The sequence below is a fragment of the Ahaetulla prasina genome, chromosome 4, assembly GCF_028640845.1.
Source record: "Ahaetulla prasina isolate Xishuangbanna chromosome 4, ASM2864084v1, whole genome shotgun sequence".
NCBI lineage: Eukaryota > Metazoa > Chordata > Lepidosauria > Squamata > Colubridae > Ahaetulla > Ahaetulla prasina.
The window spans coordinates 94,159,829-94,180,632 of NC_080542.1; positions in this window are offsets into that span (position 1 = coordinate 94,159,829).

Here is a 20,804-nt window from a genome sequence, read left to right on the forward strand (position 1 = left end):
ACAAATACCAACTCAATCAGAAGTCTCTGAGAACTTTAGGAGTGGAATGGACTGATATATAATGGACTGGAAGAAATGTATTTTCTTTGTTTCTGGAGGGAGAGTTAAGGTTTTAAGGAGTGACTATGGATTATGATTTGTGTTATAGTTTAATTTTTGATTGTTAGTTTTATACCCTGTATTCGGTTCTGGGAAGTCTCGGGGGGGAGGGAGGGGAAGGAGGGGATGAGGGTAGAAAATGGATTGATGATTAATGTACAGGGATGATTGAAGATGTATAATTAATGTAAGGTCGGAGCTGCCTGGCTACCATTTCAGAATGATGGGAAGGGAGAAAGGAGAAGAGAGAAGGAGGTAGGAAAGAGAAGAGGAGGAAGAGGAAAGGAAGAAAGAGGGATAGAAGAGGGAGAAGAAAGGAGTAGGGAGGAAGGAGGAGAGGATGTAGATAAGAGAAGGGGAAGATGGTTGTGGAAAGTAGAAGAAGGTAGAGAAGGGAAGAGAGTTAAAGGAAGGGGATGGTGACCGGGCAGGTCCGATTAATTGTATATGAGTGTACACTAAATATGTTTTTGGACACGAATGTAAAAATAAAACTTTATATATATATATATATATATATATATATATATATATATATATATATATATATATACCGATATACTTGAATATAAGCCGATATACTCGAGTATAAGCCGAGGTCCCACCTTACCCCAAAAACTGGGGTAAACTGGGGACTCGAGTATAAGCCGAGGGTGGGAAATGAGGCACCTACCGGTTGGGGAAACCCTCCCTCCCTCAGCTGAGAAGGCTGGCGGCTCCCCCGCCCCGCCCTCTCACTGCACCGGCAGGGCTTCCCCGCGCCGTCCGGTAAAATGTGAAAAAAAAACAAACAAAAAACTCGAGTATAAGCCGTATATACTCGAGTATAAGCCGAGGGGCTTAAAAAAAAAAAAACTCGAGTATAAGCCATATAGACCCGAGTATAAGCCGAGGGGACGTTTTTCAGCACAAAAAACATGCTGAAAAACTCGGCTTATACTCAAGTATATACGGTATATATATATATGTATTTTCACAGCCCTCTTTTTGACTCATGCAATATATAGGTCCTCAGTGGAAGGCAGGTTGGTAGCAATTGTTTTTTCTGCAGTTCTAATTATCCATTGAAGTCTGTATCTGTCTTATTCGGTTGCAGAACCAAACCAGACAGTTATGGAGGTGCAGATGACAAACTCAATAATTCCTCTGTAGAAGTGTATCAGCAGATCCTTGGGCAGTTTGAGCTTTCTGAGTTGGCATAGAAAGAACATTCTTTGTTGTCCTTTTTTGACGTTAGCTGTCCATTTTAGATCTTGTGATATGGTAGAACCTAGAAATTTGAAGGTCTCTACTGTTGATACTGTGTTGTCTAGTATTGTAAGAGGTGGAAGTATGGAAGAAAAAGCTGCAGGACAACATAATTCTGCAAGGGACACCAAGGTCAGTTCTACACAAAATTCTCGCAGAAAATAAAGGTTCCCTTTGATGTTAACAGTATTCATGGTTATCTTTCATGTCTGCAAAGCCTCCACTACATTTTTAATAGCTATGATCTAAAATACTTCTATTACATTATGCTTTTATATAGCCACAATTTAGTACAATAGTTCAAAGCCATAACTGCATTACAGAGGTTTAGCACTACAATATATCCTGTGAATGGTTCTTCATGGGCATCCTCTAACGCCACGCTGACAACAGATTAAAAAATAGAAACTGCTAATTCAGCGATCTCTAAATAAAAGGATGTCCTGCAGTTCTTGTACCTCATGTGGCTCTCCATCTCCAAGTGCTTTCATTGATGCTTTAATATATCTGCTCTTTGCTCTTTCTCCACTTATCTGACCCTTCCTGACTTACTGCCAATTTTCTAAATAGATCCAGTCCTGAGGTCCAAATAATTCTATAGGTCTCTCAGTAGAAAAGTCAGAGCAACGGCCCCCTCTTATGTAAAAGATGCCATTCCTCTAATTGTGTTTGATCTACAGACAAACCCTTAGTGTGGGAAGGTGGGTCAAAGGCTTGGACTTTTCCTGACTGAATGGCACCACTTTGTTTTGTGCCCAAAAAAAGAAATGGAAGAAGGGGGCAGGCAAAGGAGAAAGAGATCTCTACCTGAAGCAAAAGCTGCTTACATATAAACAGTATAACATGTAATTGCCCCTATGCTCCATTGTCTCAGAAAAATTAGGTTCTTGAAGAAAAAAAGGTTGTGTTGCAGTTCTATTGAAAGTGAAAAGGGTTTCTTTTTAAAAAGCAGATCAGCTGCTGTCCTTCATTTACACTTGTAAGGCCTATCCATCTATCCCTGTCCATTTTGCTTGACTTAAGGGATTTTAGAAGAACCAGCAGCTGTAGCTTCCTCACTGTGAAAAGAAAAGACCATGATCACATGTTTTGGCAGAAATAGGATCAGTAGTGAGTTGCTCCCAGTTTGGCCTGGTTCTTATGAACCAGTAATAAAAGTGGTGGGAGGCTCTGCCCACCCACCCAGACGTCACCGTGGATGAACTGCGCGTTCCCATTGCGAACCTGTAGTAAAGGTAAGTAGAACCCACCCCTGAATAGGACCTTTCAAAATAAATATATCAGGATATCAAGATGAAAATCCAAGTGGGGCAGGGGTAAGTAGAGCCAGGGGATTATGGTTATCTACAGTGATTCATAGCAAAGGTTGAAAGAAAGAAACAATATCACTATGCATGTGTATCTCCAATGCAACACTCAGCATTCTTAGGCCAAATGTGATTGTTCACATCAATATGCGTAGCAATATTTTTCAATGTGTCATTTGCCTGTCCCTCTATATATTTGTATCTCATCTTTATTATTTTGATAAATAACTCAAGATGGCAAACGTATCCAACACACCTTCCTCTCCCCATTTTCCCGTCAACAGCAACAACCCTATGAGATGACTTCAACTGAGAAAGAGTAACTGGCCCAAAGTCATCTAGCTGGCTTTAATGGTGAAGATGCACTAGAACTCACCGTTTCTTGCTTTCTAGCCTGGTCCCTTAACCACTAGATTAAACTGGCTCTAATTTTAATTGGGTATATATAACCTTTTGAGGCTGAAAGTCACATATGGCTTTGAATGATATTCCAAGGAATAAAGGAAGGAACAGGATAACTTAAAGAATGTGTAAATTATTCCTGTGTAATTGAAATTTCACACTAGTTTTATTCACAAAGATGTGATTGTTGTCAGTTTCCCTTCAAGTCACCTGATTTCTGATGCTCCCTGTCAGTTTTCCACAAGCAAAATCAATGGGGTAGCTGATAAAAAGTCGGACGTTGCTCCTGCTCTCAGTGCTTTTTTTGCCTCTCTATGATCATTCTGTTTATCTTTTGGGTAAATAGATGTTAACTTAGTATTGAACTTAATTTGCCACACAGTTATTTTTCTATATATGATATATTATACTGTATATGCTTCTTAGATGATCAATAGATTCCAGCATTGCGGTAAAAAAATATGGTAAGCATAAAATTTAATGTTTGTTTTAGTCATATCAGACTGCTGAAAAGAAGACCCAACAGGTCACAAACTTATCTAGTTGTAGATGAAAGGTAAATAATCAGCAGTTATGGTGTCATGGTATACAAACATTTTACAAAGGGAGATTATGAACAATATACTCGATCAGAGAGAAAATATATACCAAAGAGAAAGTACCAACAGCCTTTATATTTATTTATTATTTTTATTAAGCCACCCATCTCATTGATACAATAATTCTGGTGTCAGGGTTCTGAGAGATGCCCTAATTAAATCACGAGTCTTGAGCGAAGCTTCAAAAGAAATCCAAGTATTTATTACGAGCTTCATGTCGGCATGTTCCTAGGTGAAGCCAGCTCTGACCCTACATAATTTATGCTCCAATTATGACCTTCCCTCCAGGGTGTGTCATCAATCACATTTGCCAATGGAGCAATTTCACAGGTTGTAGAGATCACTCCCATTCGATTGCTGTAAGTATCCCTGGGATACAGCCTTGAGGGAGATAAGCATGGAATATACAACTTGTGCAGTTTCACCAGTTTCCCATCCCGCCTGGCCTATGGCAACTTGAGAGCAGGCCAGGGATGCTTTGCAAGTTGACATTCAGCTCCCCTCACTTCCTGTGCAACCTGTGCAAAGCAAAAACAAGTTGAGTACAGGTATAGATTTTAGGGTTGCAACCCCACCCCCTGGCTTGTTTGGAATTTTCCTGAGGTTGTCAGCCTAGATGTTCCTACTCTTTACCCAGGATGCCTCTGATAAGGGGTAGACCTTCCACTTGATTAATTATTGGAGTTGTCTCCTGTGCCACCTCTGGTGGAGGATTTGCTGCACCTCAAATGGGCTTTCCCCTCCATGACCACAGGGTCCAAGGGCTCACAGGGTAGTGGCCTCAGGGTCGATCTAACCATAGATTTTAAGAAGGTACTATGAAATACCAGGTATATCTTCCCTAACAGTCAGGGCAATTTTAATTGCATCATGACTGGGTTGATGATCTTTACCATGGGAAATGGTCCCAGTTTCTTGCTGTGGTTAACCTCAGGTATTTTGTGGAGAAGTAGACCTTCTCCCCCACCTGGAATGGCTGTTGCGAGGCTCGGTGTTTGTTTGCCTGGTTCTATAAGTTTGCACCGCTTTAACTAGCACTTTATTGACATTCTCCCAGGCTGCTGTCAGTATTGACATCCAGTAAATCAAGCTGACTGAGGAGGGGGGGAGATCCCTTAGATCTCCAGGAACTGGGATGAAGTCCATGCAACTCACTACTTTGAATGGAGTTAGTCCTGTGCTACTGTGAAGACCATTATTGTACATGATCTCAGCAAAAGGCAGGAGGTCCACCCAATTGGATTCCTGATAGTTCACTTAAAACCTCAGGTATTGTTCTACCATGGCATTCAGACTTTATGCTCACCCCCCCATTGCTATTTGGATGAAAAGCTGAGCTAAGACCTTGGGATGACCCAATGGACTGCAGGAATTCCTCTCGAACTTACCCAAGAACTGGACCCCTCTGTCTGAGATAATTCTCCATGCAGGTAGTAGATGTGCTTCAGGAACAGTTTAGCTAACTACTGGGCTGAGAGTAGTCCGCTACCGGGTATGAAATGTGTCTACTTGGAGAATAAGTCTATTAGAGTCCAGATCACCATTTTTACCCCACTTTTCAGCAACTCCATTGCAATCTCCTTCGATGGTCTCGTTGGGTCTGCTACCAGTTGCAGCAGTCCAGGGGGTTTTCCTGGTTGTTTCTTCATTGTGGTGCAAATGGTGCAACTTTTCAAATAACTGTTCACATCTTTACAAAGTGTAAAGTCTTTGGGAACCCAAAGTGGCCTGCCAGTATGATGTCATGACTCCTCTGGAGGATTAGGGTGCATAAGGATTCTGGGATATAGGGTGTCAGACTGTCTCTGATTATATTTAGGAAAGAAAACACCTAGACTTCATTTGAAAATTAAGAAAAGTACTTTTACTAAATACATCTGGAATAGAGCCGTGGATAGTTGAATCTGGGACAAAATATGGCCAACATCCCATATCCCTCATTAGTCCTTCCTTCCCACAAGAGGTCAGGCAGGGCTGGGCCAATGCCAGCTCCCTCTCGCCCCCCGTGGTAAACTTCTTCCGAAGGTCTCCAGCTGCTTGGCATGTCAGGAATGCAGGTTTCGTTGAAAAGCCCGCACATCTGGTCTTAATGGTGATTTCAAACCTTTCCTCCCCCCCTTTTTTTTATGTCAGACGACACTCTTAAAGGGCCCTCTTCTCCTTTCCTGTATAGGATAGTAATACACCTTAAGTCCATGAGCTATTCTACACTAAACATAATAACATTGCAATCTAACTACTAAATATAAAATGCACAAATAGAAGTGAAGATTGAAGTGGATGCTGACATAGAGTTTCATCCCCTTCCAGGCTAGATCATCTCTTTTTGTCAAGATGTATTGGTTGTATCAGAACCAGAGGTCTGCTAGCAGTTCAGTTTTGAGTTTTGTGGTTAGGTCGCTTGCGGGTTGGTCTTGCCAGCCGTGGCATTGTCATCTAGTGGTCACTTGGGCAGCTGTTTGGGTAGTGGGATGATGGTGTCTACTACATCCTCTCATTCACATGTGTACTGGGGCATGCAGGAGAGGGCATCAGCTAGAAAGTTCCTCCCCCCTGGGATGTGCTTTAGCACAAAGTCGAACAAGTTGAAGTATTGAACCCAGCAGACTTATTTAGCCGATAGTTTCTGTAAAGTCCTAAGGGTCTCCAGATTTTTGTGGTCAGTGCAGACTTTGAATGGCCTCTGCCCTACTTTCAGCAAGTGGCACCAGGTTAGCAATGTCCATCTTACCATGAAAGCCTCTTTTTCCCATGCAGGCTATCGCCTCTCTGTGTCCGTGAGCTTGTGGGAGGTGTAGGTGCAGGGCTGTAGGTTCTCCCTCCCTGATGAGTACTCAGTGGTATGCTTCTCTGAGGTCTAATTTGGTAAAAACCATTCCCTTGGCTAGGTGAGATAGCATGTCCTTCATGAGAGGGAGGGGGTATAGGTTGTTTACACACACACAGTTCATTCCTCTAAAATCAATCACAATCTCATAATTCCATCTTTTTTCCTTTGAATAGGACTGGGGCTGCAAACTGTGGCTTGACTTGCTCAATGAACCCCCTTGCTAGTTTTTTGTCTGTAAATTTGCACATTTCTTGCATTTCCCAGGCATTATGGCGTACAGTTTGCGTTTATGTAGTTTTGCCCCGAGGATGATTTCCAGGGCACAGTCTGTCTCACAGTGGGGAGGTAAGATGTTGCACCTGGCCTTGCTGAATACTTCTGTGAGGTCCTGATATTGTCAGTGGTGGTTGCCAGTTGTTCTGGTGGGTCCTTTGGGAGCGTTCCCTGCATAGGCAGTGCTTCTATTTGCTGGTATGGAGGGGGTTGGGGTCCCCTTACTATCCTCAACCTTAGGCTGCCCCTTTCCCACCAGATGGTCAGGCTCCACTTGTCTAGGCAGGAGAGTCCCAGTATGACTTTGTCTGTCATTTGGGAGGCTATTATGAACCGAATTGCTTCCTAGTGATTCACTAGCTCTAGCTTCACTAGTTCAGTCAGGTGGGTGGCATAGGCTCCCTCCAACAGGGGCCCATTGAACTGTTCAAACCTGATCAGGTGAGCTAGTGTTTTCGCTCTGATCCCCAGTTTCAGGACCGTGGTTCGGTTGATCAAGCATCTAATGCAGCCTGAGTCTATTAGGGCTTGAAAAGTCCCCTGGGTTCCTGTTTTTGGGGCTCTGAGGTGTATTTGGAAAATGAAAGGGTGGACAGATTCACTTATCATTGGGTCATTTTCGCCCTTGTCCTCACTGTCATAGGAGTCTGGTGACTGGTCATTGTTGCCTGGGGTTCTCCCCCTTTTGGCTGGGGGGGGGATCATTGCAGCCTGGAGGGCTTTCTGGGAAGTGTTAGTGGCATGTCTGGGGCCTCGTTCTGGTCGTGCCCTGGGTGGTGGCTCTGGCTTTGGTTCAGGGCTGGGGTTGCACATGCTGATACTATGTGGCCTATCCCACTGCATCTGTAGCATTTCAGCAGACTTCATGGGAGGGCTGGTTTTGGGGCTGGCTGTGTGCTGTGGTTTGCCATCCCCTGGATAGTCTCTGGTCTGGTTGATATCTCTCTAGTGTCCAGTTGTTTTGTCATGTCGTTGGCATGTAATCCACTGTCGATTTTTATGGCTACTCAGAACCACTCAGAGAGTCCGTTTGGAATGTCCTGATAGGCGGTTACTTGGGCAATTTGCTTGTCCAGGCTTGTTCTGAAAAAATGAACTAACAGCCAGCCAGCAAAGGGGGTAGCTTTCCAATGACTCTCCTGAACTCATGGATGTATTCTTTAATGGATCTGCCTCTCTGCTTTAGGTTTCTGAGCTCATCTTCCGCATATGGATCCTCCTCCACCTCCTCAAATCTTGCCTCTAGTTGTTGCAGGAAGTCATCTACATCTTGCACTTGGGGGCTCTCCTCTTGTGGAGGGCTGCTAGCCATTCCCTTGCTTCTCCCTCTAGCCCCTCAGCAATGGTATTCACCATGGCTCTGTGAGATGGGTAGAGGTGTCCGTAGCACTCTAGGTGGATCTCAGATGAGTCAAGGAATACAGCTAGCTGATCTGAGTCCCATCAAATTTCCCCCTGAAGTGGGGCAATTTGTTCAGTACTGCTTCTTCCTCTTCCTGTCAGCCCCTGTAAGCCTGTACTGGCTGGCCGTCTTCCTCTGCCCTGGGCAGCTTGCCTGCTGCGTGGAGGAGGCACTGGCTGCAGCCTTGGGCTCCTTCTCCTTCTTGTGGGTAGAGAAGGAGGGCTGCGTTCTCGTCTGTGTCTCCTCATTTCAAAAGACTCAGCTGCAACTTCCCGCTCTTTTGGGTGGCATTACAGACCCTCCTCATGAAGGGTGGCTTCCCAGCTCACTCAGGGGCCTTCCCTCCTTCTGGGCATTAGAATGGGGGAACTTGACTTCAGCTGCTTTAGGGATTCTTTTCCACCAATACTAATCCCTTCTTTCTTCGGGCATCTGAGCTTTGATGTTCAGGTTTTGTGGCTTGCCAATGGATCTGGCAGCAGACAGTGAGGAGGTTGTGGAGGAACATGGGCCAGTCCTGGAGTTCTGGGGAAGGCTCTGATTAGTGCTCTGCATTGGAGGCAGATATGAGGCCAGGGCCATCTGACAGTTGTCAGCTGCCTTTGGAGTCGGACATCAGTGGGACAGCGTAACAGCTGGAGCCTGTTCCCAGTGTGCACATGCGCAGAGTTGCCAGGAGAAGGAAACAGTTAAGGAGCAAGGGTCAACTCAGGAGTAAAGTCACATGTGGAGGGTGAATGGCCCCTCCCAAAGGGAATAAAGAGGAGCAAAAGGGGAGGGAACTTTGCAGGAGACAATTAGTTTAATCCATTAGAGTGAAGATCTGTTCCTGACTTCTTGCCAAGTATTGTCTGCTCCAGCGTGACGTTTGGAAGATATCAGCCTGGCAGCTCTCCAAGCCTGATAAAGATCTGTAGCTGTGAAATCTCTGGAAAGATTGATGACCAGGGCTTTGCTGGAGAGGAATTCCCTTTAAACTAAATAAAAGGGGTTTTATCAGGATGAGGAGTTGGCTTAGTGCTTTTGGGAAGCTTAGGTCAGAACATCAGGGATGGCTGCACTCCAGTTGCAATTAGGCTGCTGGGTCCTGGCAGTCCCTGATTGAAGGCAAGCTATGCCTCTCTCTGGATCACCTGGAGCAGGCTGTCTTCAGATAGTCTACCCTCTGCTATGGTTGTCTGAGTTTCTCTCCAAGTACCCCAGATGTCAGGGAGCCCGAGACCCAGGAATCCCAGTTATGTTGATTAGTTTAGGGAGACAGCTGGCTTGCTGTCAGGGTTCTGATGGATGTCCTTGAGCCAAGCTTCAGAAGCTATTTATTAGGAGCTTCATGGCACATTCCCAGGTGAATCCAGCTCTGACCCTACATAATTTATGCTCCAATTATGACCCTGTTTTCCCCCTCCCCCCAGGGCAGTGGTGAAATTCAAAAACTTTCCCTACTGGTTCTGTGGGCATGGCTTGGTGGTCATGTGATTGGGTGGGAATGGCTTGGTGGTCATGTGACCAGGAAAACCAACTATCACACTTTACACAAAAATAACACAGAAGCTACACAACTGACTCACACACAATACAAAAGCAGTTAGACTTCACACAAAATGGCCCCTGCAACAAGCAGGAACCTCACAGAGTTACAGAGAGCTCAAAAACAAACACACTTTACACAAAAATACCCATTCGGCAATAGATAGTAAAAAAAATGTTTAAAAAGTAAAAAAAAACTTCCGATGATTGGGCAGGACAGCTGATTGTCACAGCTGATTATCGGAACTTTTTTTTTTTACTTTTTTAAAGCATTTTTTATTACCTATTCGCCTGAACTGGTAGTAAAAAATGCTTTTAAAAAGTTTTTAAAAAGGACTTCCGATGATCAGCTGTGCCATGTGATTGTTGGGACTGTTTTTTACTTTATAAAGTTTTTTTTTTATTACCAGTTCAGGCAAACCAGTAGCATTTTTACTACCACTTCAGGTGAACCAGCCTCAACTGGTAGTATTTCACCTCTGACCCAGGCTGTGTCATCAATCACATTTGCCAACAGAGCAATTTTGCAGGTTGTAGAAGTCACTCTCTTTGACTGCTATAAGTATTCCTGGGATACAGTCTTTAGGGAGATAAGGTGGAATATGCATCTGTTTTTGGGTGCTGTGCAGTTTTGCCAGTTTCCCATCCCCCCCTGGCATATGGCAACTCAAGAACAGGCCAGAGATGCTTTGTGAGTTGACATCTGGGTTGTTTATATGTGAATTTGACAAAATAGTAATGCATTTTTCCTGAGCATTATAGCATTGGTTTGCAGCATGTCTCATAAACAACAAGCAGATGCTGTTTTCAATCAGAATATCTATTCACATATTATTTAAAATTGCAAATAATAATTTATATTTAGGAACAAGCTATATTGAATTCAGTGGGGTTTTTCCCTAGGTAAGTTCTCTTACCAAGTACTTTATCACAGGAATCAATTTTTTCTCTCCAAGTGGGTCCATATTACAATGTTACATAAATAATAAAGGCAAAGTTTCTCTGAGAGGAGTTCAATACCTGATGAGTATGTGGCTTATTTCATACCATTTTTTGGGCAATAATATGAAAATACTTTGCCATTCCCGCGTTTAGAAATGTTACTTTCCTGGTCAGATCCTGCCTAGCTTTTCCAAAATCAGTGAAAAACATCAGCTAGTTGTTGTCACCTACTGTGACATGAAAGTTTGAATGGCATGCAAATTGTATATCTCTGCCTCTCTCTTATTTATTTATTTATTTATTTATTTATTTATTTGTCACAACATCATACAAAAAGATTATATAGTATATACACATATAAACATATATAGGAAGAAGAAAAGAAAAACAATAGGACAGGAACGGTAGGCACGTTTGTGCGCTTATGCACGCCCCTTATGGTCCTCTTAGGAATGGGGTGAGGTCAATAGTAGAAAGTTTTTGGTTAAAGCTGTTAGGATTATGGGAAGAGACCACAGAGTCAGGTAAAGTATTCCAAGCACTGATGATTCTGTTGCAGAAGTCGTATTTTCTGCAATCTAGATTAAAGCGGTTTACATTAAGTTTAAATCTATTGGTTGCCCTTGTATTATTGCAATTAAAGCTGAAGTAGTCTTTGACAGGAAGGACATTACAATAGATGATTCTGTGAGCTAAACTTAGGTCTTGTCGAAGGCGACGGAGTTCCAAGTTTCCTAAGCCTAGGATTTCAAGTCTGGTGGGATAAGGTATTTTGTTGTTTTCAGAGGAATGGAGAACTCTTCTTGTAAAATATTTCTGGACACGTTCAATTGTATTGATGTCAGAGATGTGGTGAGGGTTCCAAACAGGTGAGCTGTATTCTAGAATTGGTCTACCAAATGTTTTATATGCTCTGGTTAGTAGTGTGGTGTTGTTGGAAAAGAAGCTGCAAAATTAGGTTTACAACTCTTAGAGCTTTTTGCTATGTAGTTGCAGTGGGCTTTGGCACTTAGATCATTTGACATGAAAACTCCAAGGTCTTTAACGGGATGGGGTCGTCTGTAAGGTAATGTCCATCTAGTATGTACTTAGTTTTAGAGTTCTTTTTCCTATATGTAAGACTGAGCATTTGCTGGTTGAAATTTGAGCTGCCAATTTTAGACCAAGCGGTTAGATGGTCAAGGTCGTTTTGAATGATAGAAGTGTTGTCTGTGGTGTTAAATAGTTTGACATCGTCAGCAAAGAGAACACAATTACTTGAGATATGGTCACAAAGATCATTAATGTATAGAATAAAGAGTGTTGGTCCAAGGACGCTGCCTTGAGGAACGCCACTCTTGACAGGAACAGGATTTGATAAAGCATTGCCAATTTTGACCACTTGTTGTCTGTTAGACAGAAAAGCAGATATCCATTTGTGGAGGGGTCCTGAGATGCCATAGGATGTTAGTTTAAGGAGAAGTTTATCGTACTACTGAGTCAAAAGCTTTGCAGAAGTCTATGTAGATTGCATCTATTGATTTGCCTTGATCTAGATTTGAAGTCCATATGTTTTTGCAGTGGAGAAGTTGTAAGTTACATGATAACTTTTTCCTGAAACCAAATTGTTTGTTGGAGAGTAGGTTGTTAGTTTCTAAGTGTGAGGTAATGGATTGATTGATGATAGATTCCATGACTTTGTAGGTGACGCAGCAAAGGGAGATCGGTCTGTAGTTTTCGACTAAGCTGGGGTCTCCTTTTGAAGATGGGGATGACTGTGGCTAGTGACCAAAGTTTGGGAAGAGAACTGGTAGTGAAAGCTTTATCAAAGATAATACTTAGGGGTTCAGCTATATTAATGGAAAGTTTTTAAGAAATATGCACATAGACCATCAGGTCCAATAGAAAGCGATGGTTTTAAGTTGTGAAGAGCTTTACCAACGTTGTCTTCTGTGAAATCTATATGAGTTAGATCATCATAGTCATTGCTGGTTCGTTTGTGGAATGTTGGATATGTGTTATCGGAGTTAACAAAAACTGAGCCAAAGAAAATGTTGAAGAGGTTTGCTTTGACTGTTTCGTCATTGCATTCTTTGTTGTTAGAATCTTTTAGTGGTGGGATGGATCTTGAATCTTTAAGTTTACTGTTGACAAAATTATAAAAGGCACGATTGGAATTTGTGCGTAGAAGGTTTTCTTCTTGCTTGGTGTGGTAATTTGTGCATTCAGTTTTAATTTGGTTGCATATGTTTCTGTAACGGTTTCTGAAGTTTGTAACATAGCCTTTTTGTTTCTTTTCCAGAGGATTTTTTTGATTGAAGCTTTTTTATTGATATGGGTAGTTTGTTTTTCTTGGACATGGTAGTCATTCGTGGTACATATAATTTAATGACTCTATTGATTTCAAGTAGGAAGATTCTATAGAGGTCATCAGCGGTTATGCAGGTTGCAAACAGATTTTGCCAGTTCAGAAGTGAAAGATCGTTGTTTATAAGGTCGAATTGGCTTTCTTGAAGTTGTAGTTGGGAGTTCTGGTGTTATGACGAATTAAGTATGGACGATATTGAGACGAAAATCAATCATGCAGTGGTCACTGTTTGAAAAAGGTTCTTTAATTTGTATACCGTAAATTGAGTTTGGATTGTTGCAGAAGATGAGGTCAAGGCAGTTGTTGAGTCTTGTATTGTTAGTTACAAGTTGTTCAAGACCTAGGTTTGTAACAGCGTTGTATAGTGTAGTATGGATTGGGTCAGTTGAACATTCATTGGTTGTCCAGTTAATGAGAGGTAGATTTAAGTCACCAAGGAAGATAAGAGGGTATGGGCAAGAGGTAGTCCATGTTAGCATTGAGGTTAGCATATTTGCGTGGGTAATGTCATAGTCGGGGCTCTGTAGCATAGTAAGAATCAAGAGTAGTGTCAAGGGATAGGTCGCATACTATGGTTTCAGGAAGAGAGAGTTTATGTGCTACTTGGATATTTTTAGATTCAGTGTCTTTTGTAAAAGATAGCCACTCCACCACCTCTTCGGTTTTCCGATCTGATCGATAGACTTGATATTCTTTGTTTGAGATAATGGAGTCAGGAAGGGATGAATTCAGCCATGTTTCACAAACAAAATGATATCAAATGTGCCACTGTTTAATAAGAGGATAAATTCAGGTAATTTGTTGACTATGCTTCTTGCATTTATCAATTTGCATTTGAGATCTGATATGATTGGTGTTGAAGAGGTAAGGCGTGCATACCTAGTTTTGGGTGTTAGTAGGTTGGGGGTTGTGGACAATAGATGGTTGTATAGATGGTTGGATGGTAGTTTGGGTGTTTGGATGGATGGTTGTTTGGATGGCTGGTTGGGTGGATTGTTGGGTGGCTGTTTGGATGGCTGTTTGGATGGCTGTTTGGATGGCTGCTTGGATGGCTGCTTGGATGGCTGTTTGGATGGTTGGTTGGATGGTTGGTTGGATGGCTGGTTGGATTGTTGATTGGATGGCTGTTGGTTGGATAGTTGGTAAGATGGTTGGTTGAATGGGAGGTAGGGGGATGGGTACTTGGTTGAATACTGGGATGGCTGGTTGATTGTTATGGGTGATGGGGGGTTTGAGGTGATTTTTGATTGCAGGTTTTATTTTTATGCAATCAGCATGGTAGTCGATGTATAGGTTGGATTCACCATTGTCTTGTCTTCTTTAAGTTCTGTGCGAAGTTCACGAGAGCGTATCCTTTGTAGAAAGGATAGGTCAGGACGTGATCTAAGTTTACTGTAGGTAGGGTTGGATTTAGCAATTGAGTTTATAGTCTTTATGAATTTGCGTTTGCTGTCCTCATTAGTGCATATAACTCTACAAAATCTTGGTGCTGTTGTCCCATCGCTGTTTTTATATTCTGGTCCATCTCTGGAGACAGCAATTATTTCATTTGGGGAGATGGTTGATGAATTATAATTTCCAATGATGTTGTGAATCTTATTGATATCTGGTTCATTTGTGTTTTCAAGTCCAAATAATATTGCATTATTTAATTTTTGTCCTCTCTCCATTGCATCTCTGATTAGTTGATTAGTAGTTGTTTGTTGATTGGGTTGTGTTGTATTAATTTGATGTCTAGGTTGAGTTGTAAGTTGTATATTTTGTGGTGATAGATGAGTTTGGAAGAGATTTAGATCATTAGAGTTTTCATTTTTTAGTGTTGAAATTTGTTTTATCAAATCTGTGAAACTTTGTTCAATAACTGATAGAATTTTTTTCTAAGTTTTGTTCAATATTTTGAATTCTTTTTTCTAGGTTTTGTTCAATATTTTGAATTCTTTTTTCTAGGTTTTGTTCAATAGCTTGTAATCTTTTATCTATGTTTTGTTCAATAGTTGTTAATCTTGATTCTAAGATTTTATCAGCGTTTGATTTTCTGGCTGGCATAATGATGATCTTTCTTATTCCTTTGTTTTATTTATTTATTTATTTATTTATTTATTTTATTTATTATTATTTTATTTTAGTAATGATTAAGTGTCTGTCACTTAATCAATTATCTTGATTTTATATCTGTCTCTTTAACTTTAAATGGTAGTCAATTTGGCAGTTGCTATGGTAATAGGGAGTTACTATGGTAACAGTGAGATTTGGCGGAAATTTAAAATGGTGAGATAGGGTGGTTGGAGAAGCTTCTTTACAGGTGGCTGTAATGGCGGGAGATTCAAAAGTCAGTAGAGGCCGGAGACTGGAGTCTCCTAGGAACTCACCAGTAGTCCTGCAGCAGTCCTGCCGATTGGGGATAGGTTGATTAGGGTTGTTGTAAATGTTGCTGGGCTTTTATCTCCTTGGTGGGAAATTTAAAGTTTGTAGCAATGTGGAGGGCGGCGATGGAGGGCGGTGATGGCAGCGGTGCGACTCACGGTATCGGCAGCGGCAGCGGCAGTCCCGGTCTGGTGGGGTGGCTTTAGTGGTTTCGGGTGTCTCCAGCCGCCTTTAATGCGGTAGCGGTGGTCTCGGTCTGGCGGCGGCTCTGGCGGCACAAGCGGTAGCGGCAATTCCGGGCTGGCGGCAGCTCTGGCGGCGGCCCGTGGCGCCACGGGCTGGCGGCGGCCCGCGGTGGCTCCGCGGCACCAGTGGCAGCTGGCAGCAGCAGTCTTGGGGCTGGCAGCTCCGGTGGCGGCACAAGCGGCAGCGGCAGTCTCAGGGCAGGCGGCGGCTCAGGGCTGGCGGCGGTAGCGGGCGGCGTGGCTGCGGCAGTCCAGGCTCCGGCGGTCTCCGACTCTTTGCCCACCGCCTGAGTCCTCAGCAGCCTGGAAGAACCTCGGCAGCCTCAATCCACGGCAGCCTGGAAAAACCTTCGGCTCTGGAGTATCGCCAGCAAGGAATCTTCGGGGAAACTGCTCTCCTAAGAGCTCAAAAGAGCCCTTTTACAGAGAGCATTTCTCCGGTGCAACCTTCCTGGTCGCCATCTTCCGGAAGCTTCCACACCTCTGTCTTACACTGTACATACTGGGGCTTTCTTTCCCTCTTAAAGCATACAAAAAAGGGACATGGTCCTGAATATAAGCCACCTTGTCCTACAGATGAAGTTTAAATGGGGGAAAAAATAATTTACCTCTATTCCCATAAGCAAATGTAAAAGCATTATTCCATCGTAAAAGTAAAGTGTTTGGGAGTTAAACAAACTTTTCCTTTTAAGTAAATATATTTTGCCAATTTCCAGGCATGATGCCAAATTACAGACACTTTAGGAATAGACAATATGCAGCTACAACAAAGAATAAGAAACTGTCACTGTTATGAGTAATAGTATGGGGAATCACCTTGAAGGACAGGAGGAAGAGCCACTAATCAGTAGTCAGACAAGACAGCTGAACCTGCAAAAGGAATGAGATATAGCAAACATTTCAGGAATTGGTTCCATCACGATAGTGAGGAATCTGTGACATTTCTGAAACAGACTTTCCAACAGCTTCATACAACAGGCCAATAATGAAGTGCTGAGGATTTTTGTTTAATAATATCTGAAAAACCATTGGTTCCCACACTATTCTATTATGCTTCATGATGAGACCTTTGTGAACTATTTTAAATTCATTTGTTGACATATTCAAACACAAATATAAACATTATCTTAGGTAAGAGTAGACAACTTGGCCCATGTGGACATTTTAAAAACTTGTTGTGGGCACTCATGGAATGTCTTTCCATTTAGTACAAGATTCTAAATTAAAATGATTAATTAAAAGTTTTTTTAAGTAATAGAGTTTTTGGCCAGAAACCAGTGGTGAAATTCAGCTGGTTCTGTCTGACTCGGGCAGGCTGGTAGCACCGGCAGTGGGAGCCTCCACCCACTCACCCAGACTTTATCATGTCCTGTTTTTTACCCTCTGCACATGCGCAGAAGGCTCTCTGCATGTGTGGACGAGGCATGCACACTCACATTTGCGAACTAGTAATGAAGGTAAGTGGATTTCATCCCTGCCAGAGACATATCTGTGCTCAGATTATTGGGCACGAATTCTCTTACACTAAGAGGTAAATAGCTTAAATTATAATTTATGAATAGCAACACATTATAACTAATCCCAGTACAATAATTATCTGACCTGGCGTGCTACCTGATTAATATTCAGCAGAAATACTTTAGGAGGGAATTCTATGTTACTTGCAAACCATTCCTTCAGCATTCACCATCTGTTCTGCATATTGTCTTGATCAGATCCTCTGTCAGAATCATCTCAATTAGTACTGTACAACTACCACTTACTGCATGAAATAGCAACAGTCCAGTTATTGTCTTCAGAGAGAATTAGTGAGGAAAAATGTAGGAATTCATTTCTAACCAAAAAGATGGCAAAGCGATCGTGTGTTATGACATCATAGTGCAAGCTCCACACTTTTGAGCTTGTGTTATGACATTGCACTTAAGTACATAAAGAATTGGATTTCAGTTTTCTCCCATTTTCCTCTGCCCCATTGATGCCAGAGTGAAACAATAAGAAATGAGAACGTACACTGGAGGCAATAGACTAAGAGCTGAGCTACTGACAATGAAAGTGACTGTGCAGTTCTGAACAAAGACGACGTCTTGAAGGAAGGGGTGAAAAAAATTTTCTTTAAAAAAACTTATATTTGTTAACAATTAATTAAAGAACATTTAGAACTCCTTATATATATATATTTCTACGCCTCAATTGAAGTATTTATAATTAAATAAATTAATATTTATATTTGTACTGATTATATGCCTAGATACTATTTATTTAAATATATTTATATAAATATTGAATTGAATATATTGAAATATCTACAATTTGTATTAACACATATTAATCTCTGTCTATCTACATACTTATATATTTAGTTTGATATATCAATAGACCCTCATTTAATTGTAAGTGAATAAAGTAGTATACATAGAAATAGAGGAATATACTTAAGGTTGCTAATTGTAAAGGTTATAGAAGTTTAGGAAGGAAAGAATACATGGATAGTAATAATCACTAATCCACTATTAATAACCTACTTACCTACCAATTGTTAAGAATTGGAATTTACTCAATTAAGGAATATATTATAGTAGGATAAGAGATTACTGGGGAATATTATAACAATTAAAGGGAAAGAATATAAGGGAAATAAGGAAGGATAAAGATTGGAAGAGAGCAATAAAGAAATAGTGTTGATAAAGGGGGGTGAATATATGGTACTGTGGAAAACCTCTTTAGGAATATCAAAATCGCTAGCATAACTACCACAGTCACCAAAACGGGGGGAAAATAACTTCAATGACAGCTTCCCCCTCAGAATCAAATTCGGTGAAAGCCATGCTGGGAGGTGAAAAAGCTGGTTCTACTGTTAACCTACAACATATGCAGTCAACCTTATTAGCAATACAAGAAACAATGTTAAAAATGCAGGAGGTTATGACAACTAATCACAAAGACATTACGAATGACATGGGTGAAGTAAAGGGGGAGATACGAAAGCTTGACAATAAAATTGGTACAATGCAGGAGATGATAAGTAAAAATGAACAAAAGATAAAATTGGAAGAGGCTAAAACAGAACATATAGGGGAAAAAACGGACCTAGCAACCAATAAAATGATGGCAGAACATAAGGAATTGGAAGAAGCTATAATAAATCTAGTGCTGCCGTGTAACAGGGTGAACTCCCGTTACTTGTCCCAGCTTCTGACAACCTAGCAGTTTTGAAAGCACATAAAAATGCAAGTAGAAAAAATAGGGACCACCTTTGGTGGGAAGGTAACAGCGTTCCGTGCGCCTTTAGCATTGAGTTATGCTAGCCACATGACCACAGAGACGTCTTCGGACAGTGCTGGCTCTTCGGCTTTGAAACGGAAATGAGCACCGCCCCTTAGAGTCGGCAACGACTAGCACGTATGTGCAAGGGGAACTTTTACCTTTACCTTATAATAAATCTGGAGATAGAGAAATGGATGGTATATCTCTGCTGTCAAAATAGTCCGGAAAACAAAGAAGAAAATCTCCCTGCACTGATGGCTGAGCTATTAGCGGAAATATTGCAAAATGGGAAACAGGAACTGGAAAATGAAATCAATGAGGTATACAGAATCCATACAAATTACGCACGGAGGAACAGACTTCCGAGAGAAGTCCATGTTAAATTTGTTAGGAAAAAAATAAGAGATGAAGTATATACTAAAATACAAGAAGACTCACTGGTGTACAAGAGAAAGGAGATCACTGTACTGAAACAGATCCCAAAAAGAGTAAGAGAGCAAAGAAGATATCATTTCCTTTCTTCACAGTTACTAAAATATAGAGTGCTGTTCAGATGGCTCATCCTGGAAGGGATGTTGATAACATGGCAGGAGAAAAAAATTCGAATTGTCATATTAGAAAAGGCTCAGGAGTTCTATGATCACTATATAAGCGGGGAAGACGAGCAAGACAGTAGGAAAGAAGGAGTACGGATAACCAACTTATTCAAAACTATAGGCCAATCTTGCTGTTAAATGCTGACTATAAAATTCTGGCAACAATAATAACAGAACAATTTAAAAAGATATTAAACAAAATTATTCATTTGGATCAAAATGGGTTTTTATCCAAACAACAAATTAAAAACAATACAAGGATTATAATGAATATTTTAGAATACTATGAGGCCCACCCAGAAAAACAATTGGCAGTAATAATGGTAGATACACAAAAGGTGATAAAGACAATACGCAAGAAAGATACTTAAAGGAATGGAAAAAATGGATTGACCATATTCAACGTAGATATCAGACTAAGAGTTATCAGACTGTTTTTGAATGATTATGATGTATTATTTTTGATTGTTTTCGGGGGAAGTTAGGAATTGATGATTGTAGGGGTATAATTAAGTTGGGATGAAATTTTTTTAGCATATGTTTGTTTTATTTTTAACTATACCTTGTGTTCGTTCCGGGAAGTCGGGGGGGGGGTTGTGAAGGGAGGGGGAGAGGGGGGGGGAAGGGGGAAAAATTTTGTAAAACTTTTTGAATAAAAAAAAAAAGGTGATCAACAACTTTAATTGGCATTGAATCAATTAATTGGGATGCAATTTGGTGACAAATTTATAAAAATGATTAAGACAATTTACTTTAAGCAAACAGCAAAAATCATGGTCAAAGGAGATTTTACAGAAAAGGTTGATATAAATAAAGGCTGTCCATTGCCCCCACTTTTATTCATCCTTGTATTGGAGATATTATTGGTGCAGGTAAGGGGCAATAAGGAAATAAAAGAGTTAAAAATCAAAAAGAAGAATACAAAACACAGGACTTTGCAGATGACACAGAATTTATATTAGAGGACCCCTTGGAAACAGGAGAAAAGTTCCTATCAGAAATTGAGAAATTTGGAATGGTAGCAGGCCTGAAAATAAATAAAAATAAAACAAAGATAATCACTAAGAACCTCACGCAAGGCCACGATAAGAAATTAGCGGAGATACTAGGAATTCAAATTGTCAAAAAAGTAAAGTACCTGGGCATTTGGCTCACGGTGAGAACATCTTTAATAAAGGAAGACAATTACTCAAAAATATTGCAACAAGTTTAAAAAGATTTAGAAAATTGGGCAAAACTACAAATCTCATTGATTGGAAGAATCGCCATGATAAAGATGAATATCCTACCCAAAATTTTATATTTGTTTCAAACTGTACCTAAAAAATTGGGGAAAACCTTTTTTTGACAAATTGAATA